Source organism: Choloepus didactylus, chromosome 1, assembly GCF_015220235.1.
Source record: "Choloepus didactylus isolate mChoDid1 chromosome 1, mChoDid1.pri, whole genome shotgun sequence".
NCBI classification, from domain to species: domain Eukaryota; kingdom Metazoa; phylum Chordata; class Mammalia; order Pilosa; family Megalonychidae; genus Choloepus; species Choloepus didactylus.
This window is the reverse complement of record NC_051307.1, coordinates 203,759,469-203,785,712: the sequence shown is the minus strand read 5'-3', so window position 1 is coordinate 203,785,712 and position 26,244 is coordinate 203,759,469. Positions and strand designations below refer to the sequence as shown.

The 26,244-nt window shown below is 37.1% G+C and overlaps 1 protein-coding gene across 7 annotated transcripts in view; it reads right to left on the bottom strand.

The window, feature by feature from the left end:
• The window catches only part of DOCK3 (dedicator of cytokinesis 3), a 639,207-nt gene that overhangs the window by 402,007 nt on the left and 210,956 nt on the right, over positions 1-26,244 (bottom strand). The window lies entirely within an intron of this gene.

The window sequence follows — 26,244 nt, the reverse complement described above, 5'->3', positions numbered from 1 at the left end:
ATGATTCTAAATAATAATTTCCCTATCTAAATTAATAATTGGAATCTATCATTACCTTGGTGTGCTGGTTTGGAGATGTCATGTACCCCAGAAAAAGAAAAGGTAATGTTCTTTTAATTCATTCTTGTGAGTACAGAACTATTGTGGGTGGGACCTTTTGATACGGTTGTTTCAATTGAGATGTGATCCAGCCCATTCAAAGTGGGTCTTAATCCTATTCTGGAGTCCTTTATGAGACGATAAAAGGCAAAGACATTTGGAGAGAGCTTAGAGAGAGAAACACTCTGGAGATGCTAAGAGAGAACCCACAGATGCTCAGAAAGAAAGCCACTGGAATCAGAAGCTGAAAGCAACAAAACCCAGCAACGAAGGACCAGCAGACACCAGCCATGTGCCTTGTTTCTAACAGAGGAACCCTAAATGCCAGTAGCCTTTCTTCAGAGAAGGTATCCTCTTGTTGATGCCTTAATTTGGACATTTTCACAGCCTTAGAATTGTAACTCACAACTTAATGGGCTTTTGGTTAAAAAACAGTATTTGTAGTATAAATATCTATTTAAAATTTGACAATCTTGTTCTCTTACAGGAATGTGTAATGACATCACCATTTTCCACAAATGATGGTTCAGATTATCTATTTCACACTGAATAAGCTTACTGAATTGAGAGATTATGGTTTTAACTCCCTAGGAGGGATGGGGCTTTTCTATTCTGTCTCAAGTGTGTGTATGTGTGCGTATGTTCCAAATACCCAATTATACAAATGAAGGTCGTTTTGTGGCATGCACTTATTTCTATAGAGAGAGAGAGAAGATTCTTAAGTGATCAAAAGCTAACACTCTAAATCACCTACACCAACATATAGAAGACAATCATGCATATCTGGAGAGATATATAATTCATATCACAAAAATACTTGCAGAATAATACAAGTAACATTTATTGAGTGCTTGGAGTTTTATATGTTATTCCATTTAATCTCTAACAAGGTTTACAGTCCCTATTTATAGCACAAGAAACTAAGATCTACTAACAAGCCCAAGACAGAAAGTGATAGAACCAGATTCAAACCCAGATCCAAGGTCATTTTATTTTCCTCAAAACCACCCTTAGAATTCAGTAAACTACTGATACTGTGATAAAAGTTACACATAGCATATTAAGTAGCCACAATCCCTTACCTTCAGCTCTACTAATCATTTAGTACTGGCCACAATCCCTTACCTTCAGCTCTACTAATCATTTAGTACTGGTGGTATTATTTTACATTATCATTTTTTTAGTTACCTTTTTGCATTTGAACTGTCTTATTCAAACTTACTTTTCTAACATGATCTTTCGGTGAGGTGAAATTCACCTAACATACAGTTAATCACTTTAATGTAACAATTCATTCTCATTTAGTGCATAAATAATGTGCAACCACCACCTATTTCTAGTTTCAAATTTTTTTCATATCCCTGAAGAAAACATTATACCCACTAAGTAATCACTTCCCATTCTCCCCTTCTCTCACCCTCTAGCAACCACTAATCTGTTGTTTCTGTGGATTTGCTTATTCTGGATACTTCATGCAAAAGGATTCATACAATATATGACCTTTTGTGCCTGGCTTCTTTTACCTAGCATAAAGTTTTCAAAGTTCACCAAAGTTGCAGAATGTAACAGTACTTCACTATTTCTATGGCTGAATAATATTCCATTGTATAGTTATACCTCATTGTTCTAGTTTGTTAAAGATGACAAAATGCAACATACTAGAAATGGACTGACTTTTAACAATGGGGATTTATTAGCTTACAAGTTTACAGTTCTAAGGCCATGAAAATGTCTAAATCAAGGCATCAAAAGGATGATACCTGGACTCTGAAGACAGGCTGCTGACACCCAGGGCACCTCTGTCACTTGGGAAGGCACATGGCACATCTGCTGATCTCTCCCAGGTTTTGTTTCTTCCACCTTCTTGCTTCAGTGACTTCCTCTCTGAGCTTTGGCATGTTTCTCTCTTTTAGCTTTGTTACGGTTTGCTAATGCTACCTTTTTGCAAAATACCAGAAATGGACTGGCTTTTATAAAAGGGGGTTTATTTGATTACACAGTTACAATCTTTAATGCCATAAAGTATCCAAGGTAACACATTGACAATCAGGTATCTTCACTGAAGGAAGGCCATTGGCATCCAGAAAACTTCTGTTAGCTGGGAAGGCACATGGCTGGCATCTGCTCCAGAGTTCTGGTTTCAAAATGGCTTTCTGCCAGGTCGTTCCTCTCTAGATTGCAGTTACTCAAAAACGTCACTTAGTTGCTCTTCGGGCATTTTTCCTCTCTTACCTTCTCCAGAGCAAAAGTCTGCTTTCAACGGCCGCTTTCAAACTGTCTCATCTGCAGCTCCTCACTCAGCTCCTGTGCATTCTTCAGTGCCCCTCTTGGCTGCAGCAAGCTCGCTCCTTCTGTCTGAGCTTATACAGTGCTCCGGTAAACCAATCAAGGCCCATGCTGAATGGGCAGGGCCACACCTCCATGGAAATTATCCATGAAAAGTCTCCAACCAATCAACACCAATACATTTCCTGCCCACACAAGACTGCATCAAAGATAATGGTATTTTGGGGGGACAGAATACATCCAAACCAGCACAAGCTTCTACCTCTTGTAGCTTCTGCATGCCCTTCTCTCTAAGCAAGTTCTCTGAGGGTTTCTTCTGCATCTTTTATCCTCTTATAAAGGACTCCAGTAAGAGGATTAAGACCCTGCCTGCGGCACTACTTAACTGGAATAACCTAATCAAAAGGTCCCACCCACAATAGGTCTGTATGCACAGGAATGGATAAAAAGAACATGATCGTTTCTAGGGCACAGACAGCTACAAATCAACACACACATTTTGTTTATCCATTCATCCACTGATGGACATCTGGGTTGTTTCCATCATTTGGCTCTTTTGAATAATGCTGCTATAAACATTCATGTTCATTTCTACGTGGACATATGTTTTCATTTCTCTTTGATTTATACTTAGGAGTTGAATTGCTGGGTCATATTGTAATTTCATGTTTATCTTTTTGAGAAACTGCCAAATTGTTTCCACAACAGCTGTACCATTTTACATTCTCACCAGCAATGTATGAGGGTTCTAATTACTCTACATCGTCACTAACACTCATTTTCTTTTTTTTATTTATTTATTATACACACTACTGTGTATGAAATGGTATGGTGTTGTGGTTTTGGCTTGCATTTCCTTAATGACCAACAATATCAAACACCTTTTCATATGCTTCTTGGCCAATTGTGTATCATCTTTAAAGAAATGCCTATTCAAGTCTTTTGCTTGTTTTCTAATTAGGTTGTCTTTTTCTTCTTGAGTTCTAAGAGTTATTTATATATTCCAGATACTAGACCCTTATCAGATACATGATTTACAAATATTTTCTCCCATTCTGTAGGTTGCCTTTTCACATTCTTGATAATGTCCTTTGAGGCACAAGAATTTTTAATTTTTAAGTACAATATATCTTTTTTGTTGCTTATGCTTTGGGGATCAAACAAAGAATCCACTGCCAAATCCAAGGTCATGAAGTTTTATCCCTATGTTTTAATCTAATAGCTTTATAGTTTTAGCTCTTATATTTAGGACATTGATCCATTCTTTATTACTTTTAATATTATGACTTGTTTATTTTTAAAATGAAAGTTTTATACCAATTAAAATAATATATATTCACAACTGAAAATTTTGAAACCAGAAAGGTAAGAAAAAACAAGGAAAAATAAACATCTAATATCTTAGCTTCTCAATCACTATTAATAATTTGGTTAAATTTCTTCATTTTTTTTCCATTTCCAGAATACAGGTAAGATCATACTCTACACATCTGCTGGTTTCAATCCGTTACATACCCCATAAAAGACTACATTATTTTTTTTAATCTTCATTTTATTGAGATATATTCACATACCATGCAGTCATACAAAACAAATCGTACATTCGATTGTTCACAGTACCATTACATAGTTGTACATTCATCACCTAAATCAATCCCTGACACCTTCATTAGCACACACACAAAAATAACAAGAATAATAATTAAAGTGAAAAAGAGCAATTGAAGTAAAAAAGAACACTGGGTACCTTTGTCTGTCTGTTTCCTTCCCCTATTTTTCTGCTCATCCATCCATAAACTAGACAAAGTGGAGTGTGGTCCTTATGGCTTTCCCAATCCCATCGTCACCCCTCATAAGCTACATTTTTATACAATTGTCTTCAAGATTCATGGGTTCTGGGTTGTACTTTGATAGTTTCAGGTATCCACCACCAGCTACCCCAATTCTTTAGAACCTAAAAAGGGTTGTCTAAAGTGTGCGTAAGAGTGCCCACCAGAGTGACCTCTCGGCTCCTTTAGGAATCTCTCTGCCACTGAAGCTTATTTCATTTCCTTTCACATCCCCCTTTTGGTCAAGAAGATGTTCTCCATCCCACGATGCCAGGTCTACATTCCTCCCCGGGAATCATATTCCACATTGCCAGGGAGATTCACTCCCCTGGGTGTCTGATCCCACGTAGGGGGGAGGGCAGTGATTTCACCTTTCAAGTTGGCTTAGCTAGAGAGAGAGGGCCACATCTGAGCAACAAAGAGGCATTCGGGAGGAGGCTCTTAGGTACAATTACAGGCAGGCCCAGCCTCTCCTTTGCAGCAACCGTCTTCCCAAGGGTAAAACCTATGGTAGAGGGCCCAACCCATCAAACCACCAGTCCCCTATGTCTGTGGTCATGTTAGCGACCATAGAGGTGGGGTAGGCCAATACCCCTGCATTCTCCACAGGCTCCTCAAGGGGGCACTACATATTTTTTTCCTTGTTTTTCTTTTTTTTTTTCACTTTCCTTTCTTTTTTAAATCAACTGTATGAAAAAAAAATTTAAAAAAAAAAGCATACACTAAAAGAACATTTCAAAGAGACCATAACAAGGAAGTAAGAAAAAGACAACTAACCTAAGATAACTGCTTTACTTCCAACATGTTCCTACTTTACCCCAAGAAAGTTACCTAATATAGCAACATTTCTGTGAACTTGTTCCTACTATATCCATCAGAAATTAACAGACCATAGTCATTCCTGGGCATCCCCAGAACGTTAAATAGCTTATCTGTTCTTCTTGGATTATTGTTCCCCCTTCCTTAATTGCTCTCTATTGCTAGTTCCCCTACATTCTACATTATAAGTCATTTGTTTTACATTTTTCAAAGTTCACATTAGTGGTAGCATATAATATTTCTCTTTTTGTGCCTGGCTTATTTCGCTCAGCATTATGTCTTCAAGGTTCATCCATGTTGTCCTATGTTTCATGAGCTCGTTCCTTCTTACTGCCGTGTAGTATTCCATCGTGTGTATATACCACATTTTATTTATCCACTCATCTGTTGACGGACATTTGGGTTGTTTCCATCTCTTGGCAATTGTGAATAATGCTGCTATGAACATTGGCGTGCAGATATCTGTTCCTGTCACTGCTTTCCGATCTTCCGGGTATATACCGAGAAGTGTAATCACTGGATCGAAGGGTAACTCTGTATCTAGTTTTCTAAGGAACTGCCAGACTGACTTCCAGAGTGGCTGAACCATTATACAGTCCCACCAACAATGAATAAGAGTTCCAATTTCTCCACATCCCCTCCAGCATTTGTAGTTTCCTGTTTGTTTAATGGCAGCCATTCTAATCGGTGTTAGATGGTGTCTCATTGTGGTCTTAATTTGCATCTCTCTAATAGCTAGTGAAGCTGAACATTTTTTCATATGTTTCTTGGCCATTTGTATTTCCTCTTCAGAGAACTGTCTTTTCATATCTTTTGCCCATTTTATAATTGGGCTGTCTGTACTATCGTCATTGAGTTGTAGGATTTCTTTATATATGCAAGATATCAGTCTTTTGTCAGATACATGGTTTCCAAAAATTTTTTCCCATTGAGTTGGCTGCCTCTTTACCTTTTTGAGAAATTCCTTTGAGGTGCAGAAACTTCTAAGCTTGAGGAGTTCCCGTTTATCTATTTTTTCTTTTGTTGCTTGTGCTTTGGGTGTAAAGTCTAGGAAGTGGCCGCCTAATACAAGGTCTTGAAGATGTTTTCCTACATTATCTTCTAGGAGTTTTATGGTACTTTCTTCTATATTGAGATCTTTCGTCCATCTTGAGTTAATTTTTGTGTAGGGTGTGAGGTAGGGGTCCTCTTTCATTCTTTTGGCTATGGATATCCAACTCTCCCAGCCCCATTTGTTGAAAAGACCATTATGACTCAGTTCAGTGACTTTGGGGGCCTTATCAAAGATCAGTCGGCCATAGATCTGAGGGTCTATCTCTGAATTCTCAATTCGATTCCATTGATCTATATGTCTATCTTTGTGCCAGTATCATGCTGTTTTGACAACCGTGGCTTTATAATAAGCTTCAAAGTCAGGGAGTGTAAGTCCTTCCACTTCGTTTTTCTGTTTCAGAGTGTCTTTAGCAATTCGAGGCATCTTCCCTTTCCAAATAAATTTGATAACTAGCTTTTCCAAGTCTGCAAAGTAGGTTGTTGGAATTTTGATTGGGATTGCATTGAATCTGTAGATGAGTTTGGGTAGAATTGACATCTTAATGATATTTAGCCTTCCTATCCATGAACATGGTATATTTTTCCATCTTTTAAGGTCCCCTTCTATTTCTTTTAGTAGAGTTGTGTAGTTTTCTTTGTATAGGTCTTTTACATCTTTGGTTAAGTTTATTCCTAGGTACTTGATTTTTTAGTTGCTATTGAAAATGGTATCTTTTTCTTGAGTGTCTCTTCAGTTTGTTCATTTCTAGCATATAGAAACATTACTGACTTATGTGCATTAATCTTGTATCCTGCTACTTTGCTAAATTTGTTTATTAGCTCTAGTAGCTGAATCGTCGATTTCTCAGGGTTTTCAGATATAAGATCATATCATCTACAAACAGTGACAGTTTTACTTCTTCTTTTCCAATTTGGATGCCTTTTATTTCTGTCTTGCCGGATTGCCCTGGCTAGCACTTCCAGCACAATGTTGAATAACAGTGGTGACAGCGGGCATCCTTGTCTTGTTCCTGATCTTAGAGGGAAGGCTTTCAGTCTCTCACCATTGAGTACTATGCTGGCTGTGGGTTTTTCATATATGCTCTTTATCATATTGAGGAAGTCTCCTTCAATTCCTACCTTTTGAAGTGTTTTTATCAAAAACGGATGTTGGATTTTGTCAAATGCTTTTTCAAGACTACATTCTTTTAATCCACTCTTGTGGGGGCAGATTTACTGTGGGTGGGATCTTCTGATTAGTTTCTTTCCACGGAGATATGATCCACCCAATTGTGGGTGGGACCCTTTGACTAGATTATTTCCATGGAGAAGTGGCTCCGCCCAGTCAAGGTGGGTATTAATTAGTTTACTGGAGTCCTTAAGAGAGCTCAGGGAGACAGAGAAAGCTCAGAGCTGACACAGACAGAGATGCTAACAGAGAAAACACCTAGAGGCATTTTGGAGACAGCCACTGAAACCAGAACCAGGAAAGGAGCTAAGAGATGAAATCCACAGTTTGCACAGGAGAAGCTAAGAGAAGACCCCCAGACACTTAGAGAAAAACACCCTGGGAGAAGCAAGCAAGGACACACAGAAGCTGAGAGAGAGAAACTAAGTCAGAAGCCCAGAGAAATTTTGGAGAAAGCAACAGAAACCAGAAGCTAACCCTAGGAGAGGCCCTGCAGATTCCAGCCATGTGCCTTCCCCTATGACAGAAGAAACCCTGATGGCATTGGTCTTTCTTCAGTGAAGTTATCCTCTTCTTGCTGGATTAACTGGGACATTTTCATGGCCTGAGAACCATAAATTTGTGAACTAAGAAACCTCCACTGTAAAAGCCAATCCATTTCTGGTATTTTGCATTCTGACAGCTTTAGCAAACCAGAACAATGAATAATTTGTACCTATTTTTGCACTTAAAAATAATACCTCAGTGGACATATTTGTGAAATATACTCCCATTTAACATTCTTATCTTTAAAATAATTCCCAGAATTAGAATTACTAGAGTCTGAAGAATTTGCAGCTGTTCTTAAATCATTTTTCAAAAGGGATAACCCAAAGTTCATATCTATCAGCAAAGCATGGAGGTATCCATTTGAACAGAAATTCAGTGGCAGAGGACAACGTCTACTTTCTTATTTGCTAATTTGAAAGGAAAATTTAGTAACTCATTGATTTAATTTGTATCTCCTTGATTATTAGTAAGACTAACATTTTCCCTAATGTACAGCCTTGTACAAGGCTTGTCTGTCTCCTTTGCTGATTATCTGTTGGGTTCTTTACTGGTTTTCTTATTTCTATGCACTCTCAATACAGGAAGATATTAATCTTTATAGTCAAATATGTTGAACATCTGTTTCTCACAGTTTACTGTATGCCTTGTATTTTCCTTTTGTATTCAAAATAGTACAAATTAGATGTTAGAAATGATGACCTGTATTTATTCTGCCTCTAACACACACTCCTTCTCAAAGGAAAGACAGGTAATTAATTGCCTCTTAGTAAAGCTAGGATAGCAAAAGAACTATGAGATTGTACTAGTTTGAATCTATCATGTTCCCCACAAAAGCCATGTTCTTTTAAGCCAATCTTGTGGCTACAGACTTATTATGGGTGGGATCTTTTGATTAGGTTGTTTCCATGGAGACGTGACCCACCCAATGGTGGGTGAGCTCTTTTGATTAGATTATTTCCATGGAGGGGTGACCCTGCCCGTTCAAGGTGGCTCTCGATTAGTTTACTGGAGTACTTAAGAGAGCTCAGGGGCTGACACATACCCAGACACTTGGAGATGCAGACAGAAAGACATTTGGAGATGCTTAGCTAAGAGATGAAGCGCACAGTTTGCTCCAGAGAAGCTAAGAGAGGACCCCAGATGCTTGGAGAGAAATGCCCTGGAGAAAAGCACAGCTGCACAGAAGCTGAGACAGAGAAGCTAAGAGAAACAGAAGCCCAGAGACATTTCGGAGAAAGCCATTTTGAAACCAGACCCCAGAGCAAAGGACTAGCAGAGGCCAGCCATGTGCCTTCCCAACTAAAAGAGGTGTTCTGGACACCATGGGCCTTTCCTTAGTGAAGGTATCCTCTTGTTGATGCCTTAGTTTGGACACTTTTATGGCGTCAGAACTGTAACTTTGCAAACCTAATAAATCCCCTTATAAGACCCAATCGATTTCTAATATTTTGCATAATGGCACCTTTAGCAAACTGGACAGATTTCTAGAGTTAAGTAGGGAAAACTAAGGAAGAATGTTTATTCTCTGATTGTTTTTAGTAATAGAGCAGATTTTTGTTCTCCCCTAACAGAAAGAATAATTTGGAAATGATTTCTATTTATTCAAATCACTTCTACACTAGAATAGCTCATTTTAAACTGTGATTACCTGATAAATTGATAGGTATTATGCCCAATGAATCTGAAATTAAAAGAACTTGCTTCCAGTTATGATCTTCTTACTAGAATGACAATATTCTGTATTTTGAATCTAACTGACTGCATGTTGACTTACCACATGCTTAACAGAAGAACAATCATTTGATACTTATCATTAGTTAACAAGAATAAATCAGAAACACTGCAATTTGCTAAAATGACAAAGAAAGACAACATAATCCATTCACCAAAAAGATAATTTTAAAAAGTATAATGATAAAGTAAACTTGAGGAAAAAAATAAAAATGAATTTTTTTGCAATACTCCTTTTTCCATTATAGTGTCTAACCTTCAATTTTTTACACATTATTGGAAAAAGTGGTAAGCAAGTATATAAATCTCAAGAAAACCTAAAAGATTTTTCAAAAGTTAATCTTTCTGAACTATTGTTTCTAACAAGAATTCTACTTTATCAAGAACATTTCTGAATAAAATCACCTACAACAGCAGAAGACATAATGGTACCATTTTAACTTTTAGGCACAATACATTTATCTTCACAAATGCCTATCAAATTACCAAAAATTTTTAAAGGCAAGTTTCAGTAACTCTAATAATTCTTATCAACAGCTTTACTTAACACTTTTTCATTTTGGACCAAAAGTGTACTTGTTCATGTAATATATTCAAGTCTTGTTGAAGGCATTATTCCATTATTTGACAAACAGATTTGACAAAAGAAGAAAAATGCATTAGTGCTTTATATGCAACCAATTTTCATAGCCACTGTGGCACAGATCTTAGGCTGTGCCTAAATATTCATTCTTCCCTTCTACAGTAATACATGATTTGGGGCTAGCATATAGCCATCTGGAATAAAGAGCAATTCTTAAGTCTCTGTTTCAGCTAGAAATTACCCTGTGACTGAGTTCTGACCAACAGGAAACAAACAGGAAATCTCTGTACAGCTTCCAGGAAATGTTCTCAAAAGGAAAGGCCATGCCCTTTTTCTTTCCATTTCTCCTTCCTACTAGCTAGAATACAGGTATATTATCTACAGCTAGCCATTTTGGACCACAAGGCTGAAGCACTGTATCGAGGAATGTAGAGCAGCAAGACAGATTAAACCTGAGACCCTGATGACTGCACAGTCACCAAACCAAATCCAAATTGCTTACGCTTACTCAAAAAAGAAATGAGCATCTACTTTGTTTAAGATATTGTTATTTAGTGGGGGTGGGGTAGGGTTCCGTCATTCACAATCTTCATCCTAATTAATGCAACTTCCATATCAGATGGTGATAATAAGTAACTACTAAAATTATAAAATAATTTGTATGCTAGATGTATTTAAACGATTTAACTTGGGAGATGCATGGCCAGATGGCAGCATATGGAGATGTGGAATTTAGTTCGTCCTCTAGGGCAGCTAGTAAACAGCCAGGAACTGTATGGAACAACTGTCTGATCAACTATGTGATCAGACACACATCATACACCAGTCTGGAATGGGTGGAAGGCATGAGAAGGCAGCACAGAACTGTAAGAAAATCTCCCATGCTAGGAGGGTGGTGCCTCTCTCCCACTGGCATGGCGGGCTATTTTGGATTCACTTCCCCAGGGGGGAAAAGAAGCAGTCTCTACTAGGAGTAAGGGAAGAAGAGCTCAAGCAAGCTCCAACTGTGGATTTAATTAACAAATTCAGACTGCTGATTATAAGCTCCTGATACAGATAAATCCAGAGCAAGCACAAAAGGAATACAGAGATACCTCCTCTGCAGAGAAGAGGCAGGGTTGATGGGAAAAAAAGAAAACAAAAGAAAGACAAAGACAAAAACAAAGACAAGAAAGAGAAAACATGATTTTGGAGTTGGGTGAGCTCAGAATACTAGAAAGGGGTTGTGCCCCAAGGAAAGGAACACACAGAGCCAGGTACCAACTCTGGCTCCTGAGTGCTGAATCCAGGGAGCTGGGGACCAGGTATGAAAGGATTTTTTTTTTGTCTGTATTTATTTTCTCTCTCTCTCCCAGCATGTTGCTTTTTTTAAAATTCATTTTATTGAGATATATTCACATACCATGCAGTCATACAAAACAAATCTTACATTCAATTGTTCACAGTACCATTACATAGTTGTGCATTTATCCCCAAAATCAATCCCGGACACCTTCATTACCACACACACAAAAATAACAAGAATAATAATTAAAGTGAAAAAGAGCAATTAAAGTAAAAAAAAAATACTGGGTGCCTTTGTTTGTTTGTTTGTTTGTTTGTTTTTTCCTTCCCCCATTTTTCTACTCATCCATCCATAAACTAGACAAAGGGGAGTGTGGTCCTTATGGCTTTCCCAATCACACTGTCACCCCTCTTAAGCTACATTTTCATACAATCGTCTTCAAGATTCATGGGTTCTGGGTTGTAGTTTCATAGTGTCAGGTATCTACCGCCAGCTACCTCAATTCATTAGAACCTAAAAAGGGCTGTCTATTTTGTGAGTAAGAGTGCCCACCAGAGTGACCTCTCGGCTCCTTTTGGAATCTCTCTGCCACTGAAGCTTTTTCATTTCCTTTCACATACCCCTTTTGGTCAAGTAGGTGTTCTCCATCCCATGATACCGGGTCTACATTCCTCCCCGGGAGTCATATTCCACATTGCCAGGGAGATTCACTCCCCTGGGTGTCTGATCCCACATAGAGGGGAGGGCAGTGATTTCACCTGCCAAGTTGGCTTAGCTGGAGAGAGAGGACCACATCTGAGCAACAAAGAAGTATTCAGGAAGAGGCTCTCAGGCACAATTATACGGAGGCCTGCCCTCTCCTTTGCATCAACAGTCTTCCCATGGGCAAGTCCTGTGGTAGAGGGCTCAACCAATCAAACCACCAGTCCCCTATGTCTGTGAGCACATTAGCAACCATTGAGGTGGAGCAGGCCAATACCCCTGCATTCTCCACCAGCTCCTCAAGGGGACTCTGCATATTATTTTTCCTTGATTTTTTTTTAATTAACTTTTTTTTTAAATCAACTGTATAAAAAATTAAAAAATCAAAAAAAAATTAAAAAAAACATGCACTAAAAGAACATTTCAAATAGATCATAATAAGGGAGTAAGAAAAAGACAACTAACCTAACTACTTTACTTCCAATATGTTCCTACTTTACCCCAAGAAAGTAACCTAATATAGCAACATTTCTGTGAACTTGTTCCTACCATACCCATCAGAAATTAACACACCATAGTCATTCCTGGGCATTCCCAGAACGTTAAATTTACCCACGATAGCTTATCTGTTCTTACTAGATTATCGTTCCCCCTTCCTTAATTGCTCTCTATCACTAGTTTCCCAACATTCTACATTATAAACCATTTGTTTTACATTTTTCAATGTTCACATTAGTGGTAGCATATAACATTTCTCTTTTTGTGCCTGGCTTATTTTGCTCAGCATTGTCTTCAAGGCTCATCCATGTTGTCATATGTTTCACGACATCGTTCCTTCTTACTGCTGTGTAGTATTCCATCGTGTGTATATACCACATTTTATTTATCCACTCATCTGCTGAAGGACATTTGGGTTGTTTCCATCTCTTGGCAATTGTGAATAATGCTGCTATGAACATTGGCGTGCAGATATCCGTTCGTGTCACTGCTTTCCGATCTTCCGGGTATATACCGAGAAGTGCAATCGCTGGATCAAATGGTAACTCTATATCTAGTTTTCTAAGGAACTGCCAGACCGACTTCCAGAGTGGCTGAACCATTATACAGTCCCACCAACAATGAATGAGAGTTCCAATTTCTCCACATCCCCTCCAGCATTTGTAGTTTCTTGTTTGTTTAAAGGCGGCCATTCTAACTGGTGTGAGATGGTATCTCATTGTGGTCTTAATTTGCATCTCTCTAATAGCTAGTGAAGCTGAACATTTTTTCATGTGTTTCTTGGCCATTTGTATTTCCTCTTCAGAGAACTGTCTTTTCATATCTTTTGCCCATTTTATAATTGGGATATCTATACTATCGTCATTGAGTTGTAGATTTCTTTATATATGCAAGATATCAGTCTTTTGTCACATATATGGTTTCCAAAAATTTTTTCCCATTGACTTGGCTTTTTGACAAATTCCTTTGAGGTACAGAAACTTCTAAGCTTGAGGAGTTCCCATTTATCTGTTTTTTTCTTTTGTTGCTTGTGCTTTGGGTGTAAAGTCTAGGAAGTGGCTGCCTAATACAAGGTCTTGAAGATGTTTTCCTACATTATCTTCTAGGAGTTTTATGGTACTTTCTTTTATATTGAGATCTTTGGTCCATTTTGAGTTAATTTTTGTGTAGGGTGTGAGGTAGGGGTCCTCTTTCATTCTTTTGGATATGGATATCCAACTCTCTCAGCCCCATTTGTTGAAAAGACTGTTATGACCCAGTTCAGTGACTTTGGGAGCCTTATCAAAGATCAGTCGGCCATAGATATGGGGGTCTATCTCTGAATTCTCAATTCAATTCCATTGATCAATGTCTATCTTTGTGCCAGTACCATGCTGTTTTGACAACTGTGGCTTCACAATAAGCTTCAAAGTCAGGGAGTGTAAGTCCTCCCACTTTGTTTTTCTCTTTTAGAGTGTCTTTACCAGCAGGTTGCTTTCAAAGGGTTTCATGGGATAGTGGAAAGAGCACTGATTTAAGAGTCAAGATATCTGGGTTCTAGTCCCACTCAGTCTTGCAGAACTAATGTATAACTTTGATCAGGTCATTTGGCCTTTCTGGATTCTATTTCCTCATCTATGGCCAAGATGCCACCTTTCCTCTCATTGGCATCTGAGCTGGAGACCAATTCAAAATGTGATGGCTCAGCTGATCATAGAAGCAAGTAGACTCCTCCTGACTCATCTCTCAGAGCTCCTTGGCAGCTGTGGCCCTGGTCTCCTCATTCCGACTCTTGAGGCCACTGCAAACTGCTGTAAATCACTCATATTGCTGGATGCGGTAGTAGCGTCGTGTCAGCAGGTCTGCTTCCAAGCATCTTGCCCTGAGGTTCGTGCGGCTTCGGCCAAGGCCTCAGAGGCCGCCGCCAGCACCGGTACCGCTACTTCAGGCCCCCAACCCCACCACCCGCCTTCCCCACTGTCCTCTAAGCCGGGCGGGGGTGTATTTATTTTTTTAGTATAAAGAGAGAAGCAGGCTTTTACAGTTGTCATCACTGCCCCAGGCAAGGGCAGAGATAAGGTATATCTGAGAGACAAAGTAACTGGTCAGGTGAAGGAGATAATTCCATGAAGGGAATATCTTCTCCAAGAAAGGGGGTGGGTGGGGCTCAACATAAGTGGCAGCTCTCATTCAAAGAATTCAGATACAAGGGGCTGGAAAACAGAACCAGTTTAAGCCCACCTTTGACCTCAATCTCTGACTCAACCATGCCTCTGGCAGGAGCAGGGTCAACTAAGCATTAAAGGAACTATGTGACTTTATGCCAGTGGGGAGCTGCGGACTGACAAGCGACACCTGCTGAGCAGGACAGGAAAAGCACAGAATCAAAAGGTTTCACAGGAAAGACTGGGATCCTGCAGGGTCTCCTCCTTAGGGAATCTTGATATTGATTATACTTCCTCCTGAGTCCTGGGCCTGCCTTGTCAGGGAAAATCTGACTGGGGTGGGGCAGATCCTATTTATGGAGGCCACCCTAAAAAAACATACACACACACACACACACACACACAAACAAAAAAACTTCCATATACTCAGAGCAAGAACCAGAAAAACAAGAGGTGAGAAACTCTGAGTGGTTAAACAGAAGCTATGCTACTGGTCTAGAATAAGTTGAACTGAATGTCAAGGAACAGACAGAGAACAAAGCCAACCAATAAGGAAACCCTAGGATAAAGAGAGAAAAAAGACCCCAAGAATAAACAAATCAAGGAAATCAGATGGCTAGACACCAGCAAAAAAATCATGCCTCATACTAGGAAGTATGAAAATATGGCCCAGTCAAAGACACAAACTAACACCTCAACTGAGAGACAGGAGTTGAAAAAAACTACTTAAAGATGTTCAACCAAATCTTCCAAATCAATTCAATGAGTTGAAGGAAAAGATGGCAAAAGAGATGAGGGATATAAAGAAGACACTGAAGACCATATAGAAAAACTCAAAAAAATAGAAAAAACAAATGTCAGAACTTACGGGAATGAAAGGTACAAGAGAAGAGATGAAAAACACAATGGAGGCATACAACCACAGATTTGAAGAGGCAGAAGAAAGGATTAAAGGATTAGTGAACTAGAAGACAGGATATCTGAAATCCTACAAACAAAAGAACAGAATGGAAAATAATGGAAAAATATGAGCAGAGTCTCAGGGATCTGAATGACAACACAAAGCACACAAATATATGTGCTATGGGTGTCCCAGAAGGAGAACAGAAAGGAAAAGCAGCAGAAATAATGATGGAGGAAATAATCAGAGAAAATTTCCCAACTCTTATGAAAGACATAAGATCCAAGAAGCGCAGCATAACCCATTAAGAATAGTTTCAAACAGACCAACTCCAGGACACTTACAAATCAGATTGCCAAGTGTCAAAGACAAAGAGAGAATTATGAAAGCAGCAAGAGAAAAGCAATCCAACATATGCAAGGGAAGCTCAATAAGTCTATGTGTGGATTTCTCAGCAGAAACCATGGAGGCAAGAAGGCAGTGGTATGGCATATTTAAGATACTAAAGGAGAAAAACTGCCAACCAAGAATCCTATATCTGGCAAAACTGACCTTCAAAAATAAGGGAGAGTTTAAAATATTTTCAGACAAACAGATACTGAGAGTTTCTGAACAAGAGACCTGCTCTACAAGAAATACTAAAGGAAGTGCTCTCCAGGCAGACAGGGAAAGACAGGAGAGAGAGGTTTGGTGAAGACTGTAGAAATGGAGATTATCAGTAAGGGTAAAAAGAAAGAAAAATAAGACATGACATATAAAATCCAAAAGAAAAATAGTAGAAAAAAGTACTGCCTTTACAGTAATAACATTAAATGTTAATGGATTAAACTCCCCAATCAAAAGTCATAGACTGGCAGAATGGATTAAAAAATGGGACCCATCTATATGCTATTAACAAGAGACTCACTTTAGACCCCAAGACAAAAATAGGTTCAAAGTGAAAGGCTGGAAAAAGAGATTTAATGCAAACAGAGCAGGGGTAGTGATACAAATATCAGACAAATGAGACTTCAAATGTAAAAGAATTAGAAGAGAAAAAGGACATTATGTATTAATAAAAGGAACAATTCATCAAGAACACATAAGAATCATAAATATTTATGCACTGAGCCAGGGTGCCCTGAAATATATGAAGTGAACACTGACAGTACTGATGGCAGAAGCAGACACTTCTACAATAATAGTTGGACTTCAATACACCACTCTCATCAATGGATAGAACATCTAGACAGAGGATCAAGAGGGAAAGAGATTTTGAATAGCATGATGAATGAACTCAACTTACAGATATTTACAGAACATTGCACTCCAACAACAGCAGGATACACATTTTTCCAAAGCGTTCATGGATCATTCTCCAGGATAGACCAAATGTTGACAAAGCAAATTTCAATGTATTTAAAAGGATCAAAATTTTACAAAACACTTTTTCGGATCATAATGGAATGAAGTTGAAAATCAGTAACAGATGGAAGGCAGGAAAATTCACAAATACATGGAGGCTAAACAACAAACTCTTAAACAACCAGTGGTTCAAGGAAGAAATTAGAAGAGAATTCAGTAAATATCTTGATGCAAATGAAAGTGAGTCACATAGTCTGGGTTCAAATCCGTGCTCCACCATTCATTTGCTGTGAGATTTAGGGAAATTCCTTAGTCTCTCTATACTCTAGTTTCCTCATCTGTAAAATGGGATAGTTTCTATTTCATTGCATAAAATTGTTATGTTTTAAAGAGTACTACCAACTTACAAAATAAGTTGTTTATTACATTTCAATGACAGAACTTGACTTTACACAGAAAGAGCTAACACTTATATTTTAGACAATGTTAGAATATTTGTATTTTCCCTTAATCTGAGTTCAAGATTACTTCTTCCCTTCATATAGGAAATGATTAACATTCATGTTTTAAAGAACTGTCAAGTAATACTTTTCTCTATGGATTTTATTTGCTCTGATTTTAGAAATTATTTTGCTCTGAAAAGGTAATCATTTTCTTCTTGTATCACTTATTTTTAAAATTTTGATAACACATTGTAAACTAACATACAAAATATTATTTCAACAGGTAATCAATATTTAAAATGTATTTAGAGATTTTCCATTGATTTCTTTACACTCAGTCTTTGAATTCCAATACGTATTTTATATTTAGAGCACATTTCACTTTACAGAATTTTCATGAGAAATATTTGATCGGTATTTAAATTTCATAAAATTTACCATTGAAAAAGCAGATTAACATAATCAAGTATTCTGAAACATGCTTGAGTTTTCCAAAAACTGAATATTAAATTCTTTTGATTTAATATTCAGAGTGACAAAACTGGTTCATTTCTTTTAGAAGAACTAATTTCATTTTGCAGTTATTAGTTTCAAAACTATGTCTGTCCAAGTTAAGCAAGTTCACTTTTTATTAACAGCATTATTAACATCAAATCCAAAGGAATGTTGCATAAATTGAAAAGCAATTAAATTTATCAATATCAAGAAAGTGCTCTTCAAACTTATGGTACAGATTTTATGGTCAATTTAAATAACACTACCAATTACAATTAGAATCTTCTGCATATTAATTCACATGAGAAAAATTCATAAAGTTATTATTATCAACTTGTATTATAAATGTCTGTTATAACAAATCCTTGTGCCTATCTATCAAGATCACAAATAATCTTTTCCTTTCTTTTGAGCTTCACATTTAGCTTGTTCATATAGAGTGCCATATTAGTAAGAAAATACAAATTACACTGGCTTTTTTCATAATTACTGAATATTGAGCCAGAATTATTTTTTATGTTAACTTTTTTATGTCTTATAGTTTCAGACTTACAAAACTTGAAAAAAATCATAAAGATCCAGTGTATTCTTTACTCAGCTTCATCCAATAAGATCTTATAATACGTGATTACACTATTAAAACTAGGAAACTGATGTTGTTACAACACTATTAACTCAGGAACATACATTATATAGATTTCACCAGTTTTTACATATACTCTTATTTTGGTAAATAGCTTTATGATATCTTATTATATGTGCAGGTTGTAATAACTATCACCACAATCAGGATATAGAGTTGTTCTGTTCCATCCCCACAAAGAAACTCCCTCCTGATAACCCTTAGTAGTACAACCTGCATCCAGCCTTAACTCCTGGCAAACAAAGATTTGTTCTCCATCACTATAATTTTGCCAACTTGAGAATATTAACATAAACAAAATCATACAATGTGTAACCCTTTGAATTTTTGATGCAGTTGATGCCCTTAAAATTAATCCAAATTGCTGAAAGTATCTATAGTTTGTTCCTTTTTATTTCTGAGTAGTTTTCTATTGTATGAATAAACTACAGTTTATTAATTCACTCTTTGAGGGCATGTGGATTGTTTCCTGCTTGAGGCTATTATAAATAAAGCTTCTGTGAACATTCATATACAAGTTTTTGTGCGAGCATAAGTTTTCATTTCTCTAAGATAAATACAAAGGAACATGACAGCTGGTCATATGTTAAATGTGTTTAACATGATAAGAAACTGCCAAATTGTAACCAAGCAACTGTACCATTTTATGTTCTCACCAGCAATGCATTAGAGATTCAGTTACTCCACATCCTTGTTAGCACACAGTATTATCAGCACTTTTTATTTTAGCCAATCTAATAGGGGGTGTAGTACTATGTTATTATAGCTTTAATATGCTTCATCCTAATGGCTAAAGATGGGAAAGTTATTTCTTGTGCTTATTGGCTATCCATATGTCCTCTGCATGAAATGTCTTTTCAAGTCTTTGGCCCATTTTCTAATTGAATTGTGTGCCACATTAGCGTTCAGCTTAGAGAGCTTTTTACATATTCTATATGAATATTTTGACCCATATGTGACTTGCATATATTTTCTTTCAGTCTATGGCTTATATTTTCATCCTCTTATCAGGGTCATTTGCAGAGCAAAAGTATTTAGATTTTCTGAAGTCAAATTTATTGACTTTTCTTGTATGGATTGTTCCTTTAGTGGCATGTCTAAGAACTGTTACCTGCCCCTAGGTCATGAAGACTTTCTCCTATATTTTCTTCAAAATTTTTTAAAGTTTTATATTTAATATTTAGATGTTTAACCCATTCTGAGTTAATTTTTTGTATACAGGGCAAGGTTTGGGTCAAAGTTCAGTTTTTTGTCTATGAATGTCCAACTGTTTCAACACTACTTTTTGGGAAGACTCTCTCTCCCTCACTGAATTGCTTTTACACCTTTGTCAAAAATAAGTTGCCCATACCTGCGTGGATCTATTTCTGGGCTATCTATTATGTTACACTGGTCTGTGTGTCTATCCATCTGAGAATACCACCCTGTCTTAATTAGTGTAGCTATAAGAAGTCTTAAAATTAGGTAGAGTGATTCCTCCAACTTTATTCTTCTTTCTCAAAATTGTTTAGCTATACTGTTCCTTCATATTCGCATATAAATTTTATAATCAGCTTGTCTATTTCTACAAATAATTCTTTTAGGGATTGTTTAGGAATTACAATAAATATGTAGATCCATCTGGGTAGAACATCTTTAATACGTGATTCTTCCAATCTATGAATATGTTATATCTCCCCATTTATTTAGGTCTTCTTTGATTTCTTTCATTAGCATTCTGTAATTTTCAGTATAAAACCTTGTAAAATACTTTTGTTGTATTTATACCTACACACTTCTTTTTTTGAGCAATTGTAAATGGTACTGAGTTTTTAATTTTGGTCTCCAATTATTCTTTGCTATTATATGAAAATAGCACTGGGGTATGTGCACGACTGTGCATATGTACATAATGACTTGATATCCATTAACCTCACTAGAAACTTACTTATTAGTTTTAAGAGGTTTCTGTGGTATTTTCTTTTCGGGGGGAGTAGACTTTAGTGAGGTTTTGTTGTTGTTTATAGATTCCTTAGGATTTCCTATCATGTCATTTGCAAATAGGAACAGTTTTATTTCCTCTTTTCCAATCTTCATGTCTTTTCTTTCCTTTTCTTGCTTTATTGTACTCATTATGTTGTCTAATACTGTGATGATTAGGAGCGTTGACAAGCTTTTACCATTAAGTATGATGTTTGCTTTAGGTTTTCATAAATCTCTTTTATCAGGTTGAGTACATTTCCTTCTATTCCTAGCTTACTGAGAGTTTTTATCATGAATGGGTGCTGAATTTTCTCAAATATGTTTCCTGAATCAACTGATATGACCAAGTGATTTTTCTTCTTTAGAATGTTAATATGATATATTACTTTGATAGATTTTCAAATATCAAAACATTTGGATACCAAGATATAATGGTAATGTATATTCCTTTTATATATCGCTGGATTCTATTTGCTAATATTTTGCTGAGGATTTTTACTTCTATATTCATGAGAAATAATGCCTTTTTTTTTTTTACTGTCTTGGTTTTTGATATCAGAGTAATTGTGGCCTCATAAAATTCCCGATATTTTCTGGGAGAGATTTATAGAATTGGTATGTTTACTTCCTTAGATGTTTGGCAGAATTCATTAGTGAAATAATCTGGATAATTCCTTGGAAGCATTTTAATTAGAAATTCAATTACTTTAATACTTACAAGATATTCAGATTATTTCATGTTAGATGGGTTTGGGCAATTTATGGTTTTCAAGGATTTGGTCCATTCATCTAAACTTTCATTTATGTGTGTAGTTGGTTATATTATTTCTTATCAACAGTTTAATGTCTGAAGTGATATCCCTTTTTTTACTCATGGTATGTAATTGAGCGTTTTCTTTCATTTTCTTTGTTAGTCTTGCTAGATGTTATCTATTTTATCAATCTTTTCAAACCTGATTTTTCTCTATTGTTTTGCTTTTTTCAATTTCATTAATTTCTGCTCTTTATGTTTTCATTCCTCCTGATTGCTTTGTGTTTATTTTCTTTCTTTTTTTTTTTTTTTTTTTTTTTGGTTTCTTGAAGTAGGAGCTGAGATTGCTGATTTGAGACCTTTCTTTTTTCTCTATTATAAGTGCTTAACACTATAAATTTTCCTCTGAGCACTGCTTTAGCTGACTGCGTCTCACAGATTCTTAGATATTTTCATTTTCATTCACTTCATTTTTTACTTCTCTCAAGATTTCCTCTTTGACTCATGGATTATTTAGTAGTATGCTATTTAATCTTTAGGTGTTCTGAGATTTTTCTGTTATCAATTTCTATTTTATTTCCATTATGAACAGAGAATATCTTTGGCATGATTTTAATTATTTTAAACCTATTAAGATTTGTTTTATAACTCAAGATATGGTCTACCTTGGTCAATGTTCCATGTATGCTTGAATAGAATGTTATTTTATTAAGTTTAATATTCTACAAATTTGAAGTAAATCCTGCTGGTGAATAGCATTGTTCAGTTCCTCTTTATCCTTCATGAGTTCCGTCTAGTGATTATATTGATTACTAAGAGAAAGGTGTATAAATCCCAAATATCATAGTTGATTTCTCTATTTACTTCTTTCAGTTTTTGCATCATTTATTTTGCAGCACACTGTTTGGTGCATACTCATTTAAGATTGTTACACCTTAAAGAATTGGGGGGGTTGCGGAAGAGGTACAAAATTACTTGAAGGAATGGTACAAACGAAAGAATTTCGTGGATGCTTTGATACAGCTTATAGAAAAGGTAAAGGCAAAATAAATCTAATGTGCATGCCCTATGCACTGCTTTGGTGACCATGGAAATCACCCCTGTGGCTATGGGGAAGCCAGCATAAGGCTTAACTCTCTTCATTACTGTTTACCAGGATGTGCTTGTCAGAGAGATACTCTGCCAAGCAATATTCCAGGGCCCCCATATTGCATAAATCATCTATGTAGTCACTCCATTCTTTGATGGACTTCACCTGCTCATTCAAGTAGTACCTCTCAATGAAGATCACACAAGTGGTGATCAATTGTAACAGTGGCCAGTTTGTGCAGTTCTAGTGGTAACTGATTCACCATTTTCTCCCAGTCATCACTTGTTTTTTGATAAACTGAAGGAAGATGCTGCCACCTTGTTGATTCTGCAGCTTCACAGATTTCTCAGCATGTTCCCTCTCTTCATAACATTGGTGAAGCAAATACCTGGCAAAGTTCTTCAAAACCACATTACTGTGGTCAAAGTAGTAAGACATGGACAGGTAGATGTAAGAGGCATAGAGCTCCAGGATGATCTGGTAGTTGATGGTGGCCTCCAAGTCCTGGTTGTAGTTCTGGGGCACCTGGCTAGGGGTACGAAGTCATCATGGCAGTGGCTGAGGACATCATGCAATATCCCTCTTTGTACCTAGTTGTTTTCCTTACTCTGACATCAAATTTTTCTTATAATAACATAGCACTTCCAACATTCTTTTGATTACTGTTTGCAAGCTATGTAGTTTCTACCCTTTTAACCTTTCACCTCCCTACATTATTATATATGAAGTTACTTTCTTATGTACAACATATAGTTGGATTATTTTTTAAAAATCCATACCGCCAATCTCCATCTTTTAATTTGTGTGTTTAGGTAATTTACATTTAATGTAATTATTCATATGTTAGTATTTAAATCCGCTACTTTAGTATTTATTTTCTGCTTGTTCCCTCTGTTTTATATTCCTGTTTTCCCTTTCATATTTTCCTATGGGGTTCCTGATCATTTTTAGTATTCCATTGTGGTTTATTTATAGTTATTTTTATATGACTTTGCATAGCATTTTTGGTGATTTCTCTAGAGACTGCAATATCAGTCTACTAGTATCAACATCTTAACACTTCAAATAGGATGCAGATAACTTACCACAGTTTAGGCCCCTATACCTCTTTATGATATAGTTTTCTTATATATTCCCTCTACATACATTGAAAATCACATCAATGTTATAATTTTTGCTTTTTATAATCAAACTCAATTTTAAAAACTGAGGAGAAGAATTTATTTACCCTTCCACTGCTTTATTTATTACTGATGTCTCAAGTTTCCTTCCATTATCACTTAGTTTCTGTCTGAAGAACTTCCTTTAAAGTCATTCTTTCAGAGCTGGTGTACTGGCAACATGTGTTAATCTCTTAATTTCCCCTTCATTTTCTAAATCATACTTTCCTGAATTTATAATTCTGGGGTAATATCAGTTTTTCTTTCGGTAGTTGATAAACGTTGATCCACTTTCTTCTGTACTCCCATAGCTTCTGATGAGTATTCTGCAATCATTCAAATTACGATTTCCCTAGAGGTAATGTGATATTTCTCTCTAGCTGCTTTCAAAATTGCTTTCTTCTCAGTTATAGCTTTAGTTCTCAGAAGTTTTACAACAATGGGCAAATAATTCTTTGGGTTTATCCTGTTTGGGGTTCACTCAGTTCTTGAATCAGTCTTTTGTCAAGGTTGGGAAATTTTAACTATTTTTTACAGCTATTTTTTACCTCCACATTCTGTTCTCCCCATCTAGTACTCTGAAGGCATCCATGTTAAATTTTTGTTATTGTTCCAGGTCTCTGAAGCTATGTTCACTTATTTGCTCAATTCATTTTTTGTTATTCAGAATGGATAATTTCTACTGATCTATCATCAAGTTTACTAATTCTTTCCTCTATCATTTCCATTCTGCTATTGAGCCTATCCAGCAATTTTTTAATTTTCAGTTATTATATTTTTCATTTATAATTATTGATGTTTTCTATGTTTTCATTTGTTTCAAGAGTGTTGTATTCCTTGTTTTACAATAGCTGTCTAAAATCCTTGTTGACCATAACATTTGTGTCATCTCTGTGTTGGCACCTGTTGATTATCTTCTCCCACCACAATTGAGATTCTTCTGATTTTTCAGAAAACTCTGAAGCAATTTGAACAAGCAATTTGAAGATGTATCTTAGGGATTTTTAAGTATTATATAATGTGTGTGTTTGTGTGTGCGTGTGTGCGTATGTGTGTAAAACAAGACTCTGGTTCCTATTAAAATCTTCTATTGTAGCAGCTGGTCAACCTGTTTAGTTTCAGAATGCATTCTCAGGCTCACTTTTGTGAGGTGTGCATCGAATGTCAATTTAATTTATAAAGTCTCTTCTGTTTTTCCCCACCTGTGTGTTACCTACATGACAGAGAACCACCCTGCTGTATACTCAGCATGGGCTTGGAAAGGGAGAAACAGTGACTCTTTTCAGCACAGTGGCGATGGAAGTCAGAGTCCCACCCACAAATCCAGTAAAGAAGGGTACCACTTCATTACTGCACGAGGAGTAAAAGTCAAAAATTCCAACCAAAGGCTCCTCCAGGGAAAAGTTCTCCTCCTTACTTCAGAGCAAGAGTGGAAGTAAGAGTTCTGCCCACAGGAACTCTGCAGGGTAAGGGCACCACCTTTTTAATACTAGGTGGGGGTGAAAGCCAGAGTTCTGCCCACAGGCTCCACTGTGAAGAGACACCACCTTGTAATGCTGGTGGAGTGAGACTCAGAGTCCCATCTATATGTTCCAATGAGGAGGGCCACTGACTTATTACTATATAGGGGAGATGGCAGTCAGAGTTTTGCTCACAGGTTCCACTGGAAAGCCTTGTTATTGCATCTCCTTGTTACTGCAGAGGGAAGTGTGGAAGACGGGTCTCTAGCCATGGACTCCACTACTACAGTACCTACTGGGGTAAGAGAGGGGTGCCACTTTTATTGTGGTGTTCACCTGGAGAATGGACAGATGGTTAAAATATTTCTGTCCTGTTGGGTCTTTCCTCAGCTAGAGAGAACAGGCTTTTTTTTACCTATTAAAATGTCCACTACAGTTGATTTAAAAAAGAAGGGGAAGTTAAAAAAAGAAAAAAAAGAAAAACAAGGAAAAAAGAAAAAAGATGTAGTGCCCCCTTGAGGAGCCTGTGGAGAATGCAGGGGTATTCGCCTACCCCACCTCCATGGTTGCTAACATGACCACAGACATAGGGGACTGGTGGTTTGATGGGTTGAGCCCTCTACCACAGGTTTTACAGTTGGGAAGACGGTTGCTGCAAAGGAGAGGCTAGGCCTCCCTATGGTTGTGCCTAAGAGCCTCCTCCCGAATGCCTCTTTGTTGCTCAGATGTGGCCCTCTCTCTCTGGCTAAGCCAACTTGAAAGGTGAAATCACTGCCCTCCCCCCTACGTGGGATCAGACACCCAGGGGAGTGAATCTCCCTGGCAACGTGGAATATGACTCCCGGGGAGGAATGTAGACCCGGCATCGTGGGACGGAGAACATCTTCTTGACCAAAAGGGGGATGTGAAAGGAAATGAAATAAGCTTCAGTGGCAGAGAGATTCCAAAAGGAGCCGAGAGGTCACTCTGGTGGGCACTCTTACGCACACTTTAGACAACCCTTTTTAGGTTCTAAAGAATTGGGGTAGCTGGTGGTGGATACCTGAAACTATCAAACTACAACCCAGAACCCATGAATCTCGAAGACAGTTGTATAAAAATGTAGCTTATGAGGGGTGACGATGGGATTGGGAAAGCCATAAGGACGACACTCCACTTTGTCTAGTTTATGGATGGATGAGTAGAAAAATAGGGGAAGGAAACAAACAGACAAAGGTACCCAGTGTTCTTTTTTACTTCAATTGCTCTT